Genomic DNA, 14,396 nt, shown 5'->3' with positions numbered 1-14,396 from the left:
TGATCGCTGGGTGTATATCAGGCAAATGGTATAATCTAGTATTAAATTCTTTATGTGTTTATACGGTCGTAATAATCCTTTCTTTTATTTATTTACTTATTTGCTGTTGAACTCATATTTCGTAAACAGCTTCATAATAGGAACGGGTAAAAAAGTTATAAAAACAGTCGTGTGCTAACATAAAGTAATCTATATTCGCATAAATCTTTAACAGTGGGCCAATTGCTTTTGGGCTAAGACCTGATCGCTGGGTGTGTACCAATCCAGGCCATAGATGATCTTTGCGGCACGTACATGTATCTTCGATGTCCAGCTCATCAAAGAGCAATTTGCCGCAGGAACCCCATACAACCAACCCATGGGTAACGGATTGTAAAATTACTTTGAAAGAAAAATCAGCTCTTTCTGTCGTATGTAAGAAATACAAAGACCTGAGAAGATTCAATTTTTTTGAAGAGGACTTTATTAACTCTTTTACATAAATGTTCCAGTTAAGACTACTGTCAATTTCGACGCATAAACACCTAGTTCACTTGACTTGAGTGACAACACTGTTTCCCATTGATACTGCTTGCAGCGGCCCAACAAACGGGCCTCGCATTAAAATCATGTACTCGGTTTTACTGGGTGGGGTATGAGGCGGTTAAGGCAGCACCAATCTTACAACTTCTGAAGGATGACGTTCAAGACAACAGCAACCATATCAGGAGAAGAAACAGTCACGTAAATCGTAGTGTCGCCAGCATACATGTGAATTTCGTCATCACAATCCTCAACTATATCAGGCAGATCGTTGCAAAACAACGAAAACAGGGTAGGTCCCAGAACAGATCCCTGTGGCATGCCAAACTTCACAGGTAAAGTTTCGGACTGAAAACCATTTACAACTGTAGCTTCGCCAGCAACACCGACTGCTTGAAACTTATTCAGCAGGACATGATGAGAAATAGAATCGAAGGCCCTGCGGAAGTCAATAAAGACGATGCCAACCTCTAGGTTGTTATCCCTTTTTAACTAGCGGGGAGGCGCGAGCGTACCACGAGTTATTGCAGGGGACTAGGATATGCAAATTAGTCACTCGTTCACTCGTAGTAGACGGACATCGGGTCCAGGCTAATCCGAATTCGAGAGTGCAAAGATCTATCGTTTCCGAAGAAGCACACGCTCGCCGAAATTTCGGTGTGATCAAATTCTTATGAGAACGTGCAACGTTCGCTGCTCAGACTCAGAGTTTTCTTTGTGGCAAATTTTTTACAGCACCGGTCTGAACAAATTTAAGACACGAAGAAGTCTTTCAGATGAGTACGATGGTTAACTTCGGGATTGGATTGACGAAAAGGTGAGCATTTTCTCTTCGACTCGAAAAATTGCGCTTTATGAACTGTCACCAATCTACTAATAGTTTGTTTTGAAAATTAGAAAGTAATGCGTGGGGAATTTAACGGATTCTTTATCATAAAACAAATGAAGAAGCTTTGACTGTGTCCTGTTCTGTCATAAAGGGCGTAGGAATTGGCTAGAAAACTCAAGACGTAGGGAGAAACACTCGACTACGTCTCATGTTTCCCCTCCACTTGTTTCTTGTTCTTGCCGCTTCCTGCTTGCTTCGACAACAGAAAAGAGCACTGTCAAACCTTTTTTTTTTTTTTGCTAAATACGATAAACTTCCCTTGCTTCCAGCGATGAATACTTGCGATAAGGATGTTACTAAATTGGAGAATGAAGAATGGGAAATGGAAATTGAAAAGTGGGAAATCGTGGTAAGCATTCACACCATATTAAAATTCGGTTGTTGTTGCCCCCGCAGGGATTTCGCCCAGATCGAAGGCGAAATCCCGAGAAGGCACTCTAGTAGCTCGAGCGTACATTAAGGAAAGTACTTACAATTGAAATATACAGTAAGCAGGAGCCCAAAACCCGTATCGAGCAACTTCCATAAGCTCGTGACACGGCGTTTTCATGGACCAGTATTTTTAGAACGGTTTTGGCGCAAATTTTAAATATCTTTTAAATTCCTCAAACCAGTCAGCAAAACCTACAGACCTAAAAGTGATATTTTCTGGCCTTTTAATAACTAATTTTCCTTTTTGATATCTTATACTTCGCATGCACTCTAGACATGGTGTGGAGATTCTATTTTCGCGGGAAAAAGTGTCGTAAAAATAAACTGGTCCTTTAAAACGCCGTGATATAGGCCAAGTATGGGAGTTGCTCGCTCTTCGTTGTGGGCTCCTGAGTGAGTATATGCCAGAAAAAACAGGGGCAGGGGCCGAATGGAACCGTTGGGTAATGATGACGTTTTCATTGTTCGCGTCCGCAAGTAAAAGATGGTTAGGATGACATAAAACAGAAAATGCCGAAGGGACTGCCTAGGTAGATTTTGTGACATTTATTGTACAGTCTATAAAAATTAGAAAATCACCTGCTGTACTTTTTGTCGTGTTAATGAACGAAAGGGATTTTCATGAGTTTGCGACGAGTTTTCGGAGATGGGAAGTGGGGTGGTGGCATAATAGGATGCCCTGGCTAATTTTGATGAATTGGTTATATTGTCAAGCTATAGTGACAGCCATGAGTGAGTCGTGACGTATTGGTCACTTAATGATGTTACGTTCTCTCTAATAACCATGAAAATTTCACTTCTAACTGATTTGACTGAGGAACTCCGTAACTATGCAAAACAGAAGTCGCTTACTTGTCCTAAACATAGGTAAATATATGGCTACAATAGTACGCACCCTCTTATTGGCTGTTTTTTGTAACGACCGGGCATTTTTTTCTTCTAATGACCGGATATTACTAGCTAGGTGTCCAAGGCATATACAATCTGTCTTTAACTTCATAGTGGACAATCATCCTTATGGACATCCATGTTTAATGGTCAATCGACAGCTGTCAAAAAGGGTATCCGCTGACCAGAGTCACCTGACTGCATCGCGGGCTAAAGTGTACAAGTTATTGGGGTAACGTGTTTTCTTAAAGTTATCCGCTGACCAGTTGTTGGTTTTAATTGACCGCAGGCTGAGGTCCTAATGAAAAGGCCATAAAATACCTCGTCTGTTTGGTCATTACAGGGAAATCTCAGACTGAGCCCTTGGTGTTTTGACCTAGCGATGGGTCAATACATCAAGGTCTCGGTCTGAGAGTTTCCTGTAATGACCTTACTCTCGGTTAATAAGTGGTATATAGTATACCAATTTCACTTGTAACATGGGAGCTGCATAAAAAAATACATTTGCGCAGGGTAAACGTTAGAGGAGCTCATTTTTGGGGTTGAGTTGGTCGCGTTTGTCTACTGATAATCATAACTTTGTTAAACGGTTGACAGTAAAAAAAGAATGAGTTTTTTGATTGTTGACGATTAACTTAAAGCTGTTTGACGGTTGACAGGTAATTCCATCATTCACGCGCTCCAATGAGTTTGAGGAGCTCACGTGAATTCACAGTCAGCTTCCCATGCACCTTGGACCCATTGTAATGTCTATATTTAAAGCGTCTGCAATGACTGTCAACGACAAGTTTACGAGATATTCATGACTGGATAAAATATGTTCACGTGTACGTTTTGGCATCAATAATGCAAAAGTGAGAAATTTTAAATCCGTTAGATATCCAAACACGTTACAATGTATGATCTTCTTTGTATTTGAACGTTATCGATGAGTTCCATTAGCAGTGGCGGATCCACGGGCGGGGCCCGGGGGGTCAGGGCTCCCACCTTACTTTTAGACCAAACTGAGGCCCGAAGGACTGCAAAAAATGTTTTTGAGACCATACCTTTAAAAGCTTGTTTTTGATCATATATTGCTTCATTTGCTTTTGTCTGGGTGATGGCTTGGTCTGAGGCATTTCTTGCATTTGTCAAATCCTTTTCGATTCAGCATGACACGTATGCCAAAAAAAGGAAAAACCATCAAATATTGTTTAGGCACCTGAAGTAATTATTATTGAGCGTTAATGTACCACTCGTTGCTTTAATGATTAATGATAATAATACGTTGCTTCAGTCGCCTATATTCTGGGAGAAAGGTTGGCCTGGCTGTTATAAGTTTCCTTGCTCGCTGAGGGGAAATCATGTTTAGGGTAATAACGTCACTGGTTTGTTTAGTAAATTACTTTTCTCTTCAGCTCTAGCTTTGCCCCGTGGGACAGTTTCGCACTCCTGAGGAAAACCTCTGCCGTGGTGTGTTGAAGACTTTTTGAATATTCTGACATCTTTTTTACGTAGAGGCACTTAATAGGGGCACCCAAAGACTGTTTTCTGTAAAATATCTGTTCGGAGAAGCATTAAATATTGTCTGGAATTTTATATAGCTTGAGGACGGCTAAATATTTTTAGATGACCGTTTCGTTCATGTACAATTTTCGAAGCTTACCTAATTAATCCCCTACGATTTTCTAAAGTTTAATTTTTCACATTCCACACTCCAGGTTAGGCTATTTTTCGTAGCAAAAAGGAAGCCTAAAATTTTCGCATTCAAAAATGTGATGGGGAGAGGATTCAGAAAAATTCTCACTTTCGTAATACGTTTAATTGTATCTAAAATTTGCGGAAAAAATAATACTTATAAAAGCACTTGTAATTTTGATAAGACCCAAGTTCCCCGGCCCTTGGATGATCGAACAGATACAAATTTTATAGCGCCGCTTAGAATGCATTTCTAGAGAGAGTACTCTGGGTAGCATAAAAAGTGTTTTCAATATTAGGGGGAAACCTTCCTTGGGTGCCCCTGACTTAAGACTTGAAAGCACTGATGGACAAACTACTGCGAAGAACTGCTTAACAGGAGATGTTGTGTCACGGAATTTGTAAAATTTCCCGCAAACAGTGGGAGCTGCCACCAAATTGATTGAAACAAAACATAACCGCTCAAAACGTTACAAGAAGGTAGAAATAACAAAGCAACTACAAAAGAAAGCGCGGATTCAGGCAGATTAAGGCCTGGTTCTGAATCAAGTGACCAATGCTTCCGTTAAACAGCGAGTTGGAATCTTGCTGATGCCAAAAATTGACAGAGCACATAAAAATTATCTTACACCCGAAATTTGAGAGGAAACGCATTGAGTATGGCACTTTGATTTTTCAACAAAGTAGTATAATTTGTATTGGCCGCCGTGTTGGAGGGCATCAGCTCTTGCCTTCCAACATGGCGGCCAAAACTACTTTTTGCTTATATCTTGTTAAACGTTTGATAGTTACGCTCAGATGTGCTGTAAACGTTACCACATCATCTTTTCAACATTTTCCTTGAAGTTTAGGTACAAAATTTATATTCAGAAAGAGGAAATTCATAATTTTAAAGATCACATTTTGGCCACGTGACCAGCTACGAACCTACTCATTTTAAGAAAATGGTGCGTGTTTGAAATCACTATTACTTTGTTTAAGATATGACCCACTTATCGTTTTTCGAAGGCAAAATCATACAACTTTCATTTTCTTAAAAACGATGTCACAGGAGCTCTTAGTGCAAATGGCCTATTGTAATTTTCCAACTACGACGGTTAGCCCCATCAAAGAGGCATAGCAAATGGTAAAACAAAAGAGGAATTATAAACTACCAATTCACCATTTTCACATAGACCGTTATAAACCTTGTTTGTCCAACATCAACCTCGCCCCCCCCCCCCCCCCCCCAAACCACCACCACCACCACCAAAAAAAAAGGCATCACCTATTGTCTTCGATTTCTCTTGGGACGACTGTAATACCCAGTAGAAATTGGAAACAATGGTTATTCAAAATTTTAACAGGGTGCGTTATGGTCTATTGTCTGTCTTTATTTCCATGTGTATGATTCAATCTTTGAAATGGTTATTTCTATAACGCTCTTTATAAGAACACATGTTTTAAATTTCCAAATGGTTATGAATAGGAGCTGCAATTTTTATTTATTCCTACTCTGAAATGTTTCTCGCACTTACGTACAAAGAAGATGATCGAACAAGTTAGACTCCGGTACTACCTAAAACAAAAATGATCGCAAGAAATTTGATTTTTATTGTGACATTTGCAGTGACTTTTTTTTGGAAATTTTAGAATGTCCACCAAGTACATACAAGGGTTATGCAGATTCTTGTAAGCTTTGCCCGGCAAACTCAGGCCACCTGTCTTTGGACGTTCTATTACTGATTTTTCACGATAATGAGATTTGAAATAGCTTGAAACACAGGCGCCCCAAGCTCGGTGCATAAATTACCGCGAGTTTCTATACTGTTTTGCATATTACGAACGATTTTAAGACTGTGTGAGAAATTTAATATAGTTGTTAAAACGTAGAAATATAGGCATAAATATAGAATTAAATTGTATACTTACGTAAACTTGGGCCTGTCGTTGCCTTTTCGTGTAGTCTGGCTCAATTCATGGCCAATTTATACGGTTTTGCGGCTCGTTGTTTGTTCGCTGTTGTTTCCCTACATAAAGCAAAGGAAGGGAGGTAACTGTGTGCAGTCTCAACTCACAAACCTCTCCCTCATCAAAGAGCTACAACCGCGCACCGATTCACCATGAAAGGCTAAATCCATCAGGTCAGTCTCTTTTCTCTTCCCCTCGTCATGAGTATGTGATGTGTTCTTTTGTGCAAAATTTTCATGGAAAGCTCTCGGTTCTGGGCAATCTGGCGTGCGCTTAGGTATCACGATGACTACGTTTTGCGTGCTCAACATGAATGCTCATCACTATAACATACGCTCATCTCATTGGCTAATTCCAATTAGCGCTCACGCGCAATCATGGGACTTTCTGCGTTTAGGAAGATCTATGTTTTATAGCCAAATATTTATATAGAACGTATTCACTCACGTGGCCAGCATCTATGTTGATTAATACAAGTAAAAGAAAACTGTTACATAAGAGAAGAGTTCAATTCCCACTGGGTTGTCTTTGGGATACCAACATGGCCGCTGTTTTATTGTTTTGGGACACCAATATGGCCGCCGTGACATCATGTGAATACGCTCTCTAAGATCATCGCAGTTATGTGCGCAACTTACAGTAGATTGCGAAAAGAAAGCCTAAAGAAATAATAAAAATCAATTAAAAAATCCAGGCTTGCAGGATTTGAACCCATAAAAAATCTGCCATACAGAGGCATGGGTTCGAATCCCGTCCAAGACTGAGTTTTTGCAGAGGTTTTTTCTTCGCAACTGGTTAAGTTAAAACTGTGAAAGGTTTGAACCCAGGAGTCATTTCAAAAGTAGGTTGAGTTTGATCGTCCAGGTGAACGTAGTTCTTAATGGGGCTGTTGTTGTTGACAGTGACTGACGTTTCGACAACCTGTGCGGTAGTCATCTTAAGAGTCAAAGTGAGTTGTATCACGTCAGTTGATGGTACTTTACTCTGGTTATTGATCTAATTGGTCAATTGCGTCGCGATGTTACTGGTCGTCTGTCAGTTAAGCCGTGATGTTATCAGCTATGAAGACTCGTAATCAGTAACTGGTGCGTTTCGATCCGCCTATTGTCACAGTTAAACGGTCGTCTTTTGTTAGTCAAATTGTCAGTTTTCCAGTCGTTCTCTCGTAGTTAGTTTTGCTTGATCTCGTCAATAAGTCGTTTGTACGGTGCTGGTAACTGTTGGCAATCTTTTCGAAGATACGGTTAAAGATATAGAGAAGCGATATGGGTCTATAATTAGGGGGGGCCAGATTTATCACCACTTTTGAAAATTGGTATTACTTTGGCAAGCTTTAATTTAGATGGATATGTTCATAATTCAATTGAGTTATTGATGAGCATAGATAGAGGTTGGCTAATAATATATTTAGCCTATCTTAAAATGCGAGTGGGAAATGAATACAGCCTGGAATAAATTTCAGAAAGAGATACAGAGTTAAAAAAGAATGAACTAGCAAAGACTAACTTTATGTCAGGAAACTCAGAGGGATTTTGTGACACTAGATTGCCTCTTGGTCATTTAAGAGAGATTATATATATCTTTGTGAGCTTTGTTTTCCCGGCCTAAAAGGCTGTTGATGCCCTTCACTTTTTTTCTTCACTTTTTGATATTGGTAAAGTTTTCTTCAAAATATTTGTGAAAATACATCTTTTTGCTAATTCTTGTGAGCGTCAACACTTTGTTCCAATAGAGTTTGTTGGTGGCGGTGTCGCCTGAACAAGAAAGGTCATTTTCATTTTAATTGATTTCCTGATCCCCTTTGTTACCCAGCATTTTAATAATCTCTTTTTCTTACGTTTCGATATTGGCTTAAAAGGTGCGTGCTTATTGAGAAGTTTGTTCAGTTTATTGTAAAACACAGAAAGAGATTTGTTTACGTCATTCAGTCCTGAGACTGCTCCAATCGGGTCAAGCTGGGACAGTTCGTTTAAGAATTTTGCCTCTGAATAATTAGAGAAGTCACGGAGTAGCATATTTTTTTACTTTGGAGATCAAAGAGGTCTTTAGAAGAGTTTAGAATACAGAATTGAGAAAAGTGATCAGTATAAGATCTGAGATTATATTTCCGCTTGTTATGGTATCTTCTAGATTGCTAGCAAAGAGGTTGTCAATAAGTGAATATGCATGAGTTATGATGTACTCTCGTTGGTTTGTCAAATATTGGGGTTACGTTGAAGCTTTGCAAAGATATTAAGATAAATTTTTGGGCGTATTTGCAATTATGAAAGCAAAGGAGATTAATTTTAAAATCACCCATCAAAAAGATCTGCTCACTTGCCAGAGGCGCTGAGGTTTTCAAAATATATTTTTTTCAAATTATTCCTAAAAAAGCGCTGGGGAATTATGCTGCCTATAAACAACTCCGCACATTATACTTGCATGTTTGGGTAGGTATAACTTAGCCAAAAGGGCCTGAAAAGCCTCTTTAGAGCATTTTTCGATAAATGTGTATTTAAGATTCTCATCAATATACACGCCAACACTGCTCGCTTTCCGAATTTAAAAGCAAACTTTCCCCTGTTGCCCTCTGCTGGATCCTTCTGATTCCATAGTTTGTATGTGTGAATATTTTAAACTTACGGATTAATTCTTCTTCAAAACTCCCACCAACATACATTGTAAAACTAACTGAATTGTGTAAATTTTTATGTAATTAATTATTCTCTAAGACTATGTAACTTTTGTGAACACCATATTTTTTCTATTTTTTGCTTCTCCCCCACCTGGAAATCAGCTTTAGTAGTGTGTGACTAGCGTGGTTAAAGAAAGTTGTTGATTGATTGATTGATTGATTGAATATCTTGAAGAGTGAAAACAACATCAAGATCTTTTCTGGAGTTGACGGCAAAGTTAGTCAATCTGAACAAGTCCGTATCATTATATATCTTGTAAGTTTATCCTATCTATTTCATGGGTTAAGTAAAATCACTCTAGTAAGTTGACTGAGTTAATATACCACTCATTCTGTTGCTTCACCTGGTCCTGGGAAGATCAATTATCTTATATGCCTTAACGTGCAAACTAATTATTATAGAAATGTCTGAGTACAAAGTTTCCCTTACTTTTGACACCAACTAAAAAAACAGTTACTAAGTTAAGGTACTGGTCAGATTTTCGCCCAATGATAATCGCTTTTAATTAGCAACTGAATTTGTTTAGAGACAACGCCTAATGAAATATAAGGGCTGGCACGTGCACTCTCATTAACAGTCACGAAACTTCGAAAACAAAAAGATTAGCGCATCAGAGGCAATATTTAATCAATTATCCTCGAGTCAAAACATAACAACACGCATTCCATTTGCACGAAACATTTCGTTGTATTTTATGAACATTTTTTGCTGTTTTTCTGTTAGTTCACGTTAAGAATATAATAATTTTCACATTCTTTTACTTGTCCTTACTTCCGGTCTTTTAATATATATATATATATGTAACGGCCGCTTTTCAAATTCATACTCCATAGTGGCAAGAAGCAGTCCTCGATACTTTGTATTTTTAGTTTTAATCTTTCTTCCTTTCCTCATAAGTGTTTGAAAAAAGTTACCTTCTCATTTTAACAGGGAAGGCAACATCTCTCTGATCTGAATTTTAATTTCTGGATCTGCCCTCACGAGCACAATATATAATATTGCGACAACTAGATTGACAACAATGTAGTTGCATTTATAATCAGGAGTTGTTAGAATGCAGTCGCACATTTTCAGGATTTTTGGAGTAAGAAAAACTTGGTAAAGTAAGGATTAAAAAATGGGAACATTCGCGGTAATAGAGGTGGCGGAAAGTGATTAAGTTGGGATTGCGGGGCGGCACACTCACCAACAATCACGAAATTTCGAAAACAAAAAGGTCAGTGCCTCAGAGGCGCTATTTAATCCGAATTGGCCTGAAACGTGTATAACTCAACTCGCAAAGTTCAGTTCCATTTGCACGAAACCACCAGTTTTATTTCACGAACATTTTCAGCACTGTTTCATTGTTTCTTCACGTTATGGTTGATAATTTTCGCATTCTTTTACTTGCTCTTCAATATAGGAAGCAGTCCGCGATACCTTTTTTCAGTCAGACAGAAACGTGTATTCCTTAATTGGAATGTATTTCATTAGAGAAATAAGAGCACAAACGTTAATGCCCCGGAGGGGGGCACTTTAGGAATTTCTGGGTGGGGATGTGCCGCTGGGACCCTGGAACCCTTGACCTATACCAGAGCCAGTTCAGCTGAATTTTGCTACCCTATACTAGAGTAAACTCCCAAAATCCCCCTATCCTAGAGTAGCTGTTTCCCCAGTCTAGATAAAATCTTCAACCAACTGATTAGTTTCCTGAAAAATGATACCCTATTCTAGACCCAAACAGTCTGATTTATATACCCTATCCTAGAGTAAACTGCTTGAAAACCATACCCTTCACAGCGGCACATACCCATATAGCCCATATATGGCAGTACCCCCCCCCCCCCCCGGGGTTAATGGTTAACAAGGAAACTCACTGAATTCCCCCGCCTTCAAACGTTTTGTTTAATTAATTAAATGAACATTCTTTAATAGGAGGTCGAGTTCTAATATGTTTTCAAACACTTTCAAACACTTTGATTTTTATCTTCAAAATATGAATACAACTCCTTTCTATTATTCTGAAAGCATTTATCAAAGTTACTTTCCCTCTAGGTATTTCAGGAAATTCTCTTTGTTCTAAGTTTCCTGAAAAGATAAAAGAAGAAGAAAAGAAAATTTTTATGAGGGGTGTCAATGCGGTGTTCATTCATGCTGATTAACATAGCGTGCAGTTTTAACTTTTAAGGTAGCTCGCACAAAAAGTGCTTATCAGTGTCGGCTTTATTTATACTTCAGTTGTATCTTGCTTATTAACGATGCTAAAACTGTCCGAGCGCAAACTCCCTCCCACTTTTGTATGACTACAATAGCTACTGAAACAGTTAACCCTTTAAGTGCCAATAGTGACTAACATCAATTTTCTCCTAACGATATCTATACAATGTCAAGAGATTAGGCTATGAGAATTAATAAAATGATCACCAAAGGGAAAATTCCTTAATCTTTTATCAAATTCTCTGAACTCGTTCTTTAAGGAAATGTATGGAGACCAGTTTGGAGAATTTGTATGTGGATATTGGGACTTAAAGGGTTAAGAGTCACTGGTAACTGCATTGCGTGTAGTTTTAACTTTTAAGGTAGTTCCCACAAAAGTGGCTGTCAGCGGCGGCTTTGTTTGTGCTTTAATTTAAATCTTGCTTATTTACGATGCTAAAACTGTCCGAGCGCAAAGTCCCTCCCACTCTGGTATGACTATAATAAGCAGAAACAGTTAAGTTAATACTCATTCTGTTGGTTCGCTTGGTTTTGGGAAGATCTCTAAGTCGATTTAGCATCCTGCTTTAAAGTGGTAAGTAACCTGCACCATTTCCTCCTTATCGCCCGAAGAGGAATGATAAAATTCACATGTAGCTCCTCGCACCAACGTATCTGCTTTATTTCTGGCTCTACGATAGTTGGGAAAGGTCCCTTAACACAGAACTACAACCGATTACATTACAAGTAGTTAAGTGTTAGTGAGACGAAATTGGCAGTTGACATGCATACGTACACTTTTTAGGACGCAATTGCGTGTCGTGTCTGAAGTTTATTGATGATAGTTTTATATGCAATGAAGGATCCGCACCCTGGAGCACAATATCTGACATATCTGACAGTTCCAAACTTCTTTTGGAAGACTGAACTAGATATCGTGGGATAGATAGGTTTTTTACTACGACAGATAAATATGAAGAGTTCTGAATGTCTTTGACGTTTTTCTTTATTCGGCATAGTTGACAATAGTTCAGCCGAGTCAACGTTGCTCACAATTCAGCCGTAATTGTCTGTCCGTTTTTACTATGTTTTTACTGTCAGTGTTTTCTATCGTGCATGTACTATAACTACAAGAATACTAGTTATATAACAATAGCCAATTTTTCATCGCTTTAGTTTGGCACACATTAAAATAACCGAATGATTTAGACACATGTCAAATCGATCCAACAATAGTACTGATTTTTTGGCTTGTACTTTTAATTATTGCTACAAAACCCCTTCTTTCGATCACACACGCGAGATTTATTGGGGCGTAGTGGTTTCCTTAAAGTCATGAAGAGCTGCTTGTCTGAACGAGTTAAATGCGTGGAAGATCCATTGGATGGGGGCAAAAACCAAAACCCAAAAAAGTCCTTAGGGCTTCCAACAAAACCCCCAAAAACCCCTGGACCAAAAATTAACCCCCCAAAAATCCCATGTCGAATGTCCAAGCCTTAAAAATTTCGGGAAGGAATTAAATGATATAACAAGGAAAATAGGAACATCAGAAATTGAATGCTTGTGTTTGTTTATTAAGTTATCATGCGCGGCCACTACCACCATCCTTTAGATTGTTTTATACCCAGAAAATCCTATACTTAACAATCAAGCCACCCCAAAAACATACTTGCCAAGTTTTCCTGCCCAAAATATCCCGGAATCGAAAATTTCAATCCCCAAAAAATCCTTCGATTATCCCCGTCACATGAAATCCGGGGTACTTACAGCTTTACATGGGAAAACCGGAAATTCGGTTAGAAAATCAAATAGTTCGCGCCATTCCGTTTGGGAATCTTCAGAAAACATGGGCTGTTTTTTGAGGCGATGCAATTTTTCTACTCTTTTTGGTCTGTTCAGCTGATCTGGATATACTTTGTAGCGGTTCTTTCTCCCACCACGTCAAATTTTATAGTTTTATGTTTCTGCCCACGATTTCCACCAGGTGGTTTGTGTAGGGTAACTACCTATCCCCCTGGGGTTGGAAGTTAGACTGAGATGTATTTCCAAGACAAAATAAACTATATTAATGTTTTGACTACTCTGTTTTTTCTAGACGAAATGAAGTCAACACTTTTGCTGATCGCTATTGTTGCCGCTTTTGTTGTTGCCTCAGAGTCTGCTATCATTAACCCTGGCGGAGGGTGTCGTAAGTGCTACAGGAAGGATTATGAAGGGAACTGTAAGAGAATCTACCCGTGTAGCGAAAAAAGAGAATTTTTAAAGGAATTCTACGAGCTGCTGCAAGATATGCCACGTAACAATATGGACCAGCTCGAAGACCACGACTACTAGCTTCAGAACCTCTGGGAGTGTCAATGCTGCACGTATATAATTTAGCAACTTGTAGCGTAAATAATTCCGTTTTCACAGTATTTCTCATTAGCATGAATGTACTGATTTAAGTTACTCGTAAATGCGGTGTGTGGTCATGTTTGCTTGTGAGCACTTTTTGCTACAGTGGTTGACTTTTCTACAGTTTGTGCCGAAGAATCCTTTAGGAATTTTAAAGTGAATAAGGAATATTTTAGATGTAAAACTGAAGGTTGCAGCAATAAAATATTTATTGTGTGAAGTCCTTACCTTCTTGTTGTTCAATATCCCTCTATCAGTATAGAAGCCCATTCCCTGCTGGGTGCCAGAGGGTTTTCATGCGCGGTTTCCGGTTTCGGGAAAAAAGCAGGTCTTAAAAGCGGGAAAATCTGGAAGAGTTTTTTCACGCTGCTTCGCCGCTCGTGGCATCCGCCTTGGGCTAAAGAAGTGGCTGCGTCTGACAAAGCTTCTCGCCACACGCGAGAAAAAACCTCTGGGACCCAGGGTAATGGCGGCACACCCTGCGAGCAAATCCTGATGGGAAGAAAAGGAGGCCCTGCCTGAATCGCGTCAAACCTTTGAGGTCGCTGGAGCCCAAACCTCTGAACTAGTCAATCTTGTTCTCTCTCGCCAAACTGGTTTGTTCGAGTGCAAGCTCCTGTTTATTGATAAACCGATGGTCATAACCAACCCCGCTGTAGCAAGCACACAGCTATTAGGCATGGGTTCTGAACTATATTCTAGCAACATGCCGCGCATGCTCAACAAAGATCTTACTCGATTCATGCAGAGTCTGTCTCGATAACGACAAGATCGAACAAGCAAAAGAAAAAAAT

At 39.1% G+C, this 14,396-nt stretch overlaps 1 long non-coding RNA gene across 1 annotated transcript; it reads left to right on the top strand.

The window, feature by feature from the left end:
• The first annotated feature begins 11,662 nt into the window (after positions 1-11,662).
• Positions 11,663-13,822, top strand: LOC140924388 (uncharacterized). The gene is made up of 2 exons (XR_012164265.1): positions 11,663-11,803; positions 13,304-13,822. It is a non-coding gene; the product is annotated as an uncharacterized lncRNA (long non-coding RNA).
• The last annotated feature ends 574 nt before the right edge of the window (positions 13,823-14,396 follow it).

Source organism: Porites lutea, chromosome 14 (genome assembly GCF_958299795.1).
Source record: "Porites lutea chromosome 14, jaPorLute2.1, whole genome shotgun sequence".
NCBI lineage: Eukaryota > Metazoa > Cnidaria > Anthozoa > Scleractinia > Poritidae > Porites > Porites lutea.
Note: the sequence above shows the minus strand (reverse complement) of the source record. Positions and strands in the feature narration are given on the sequence as shown.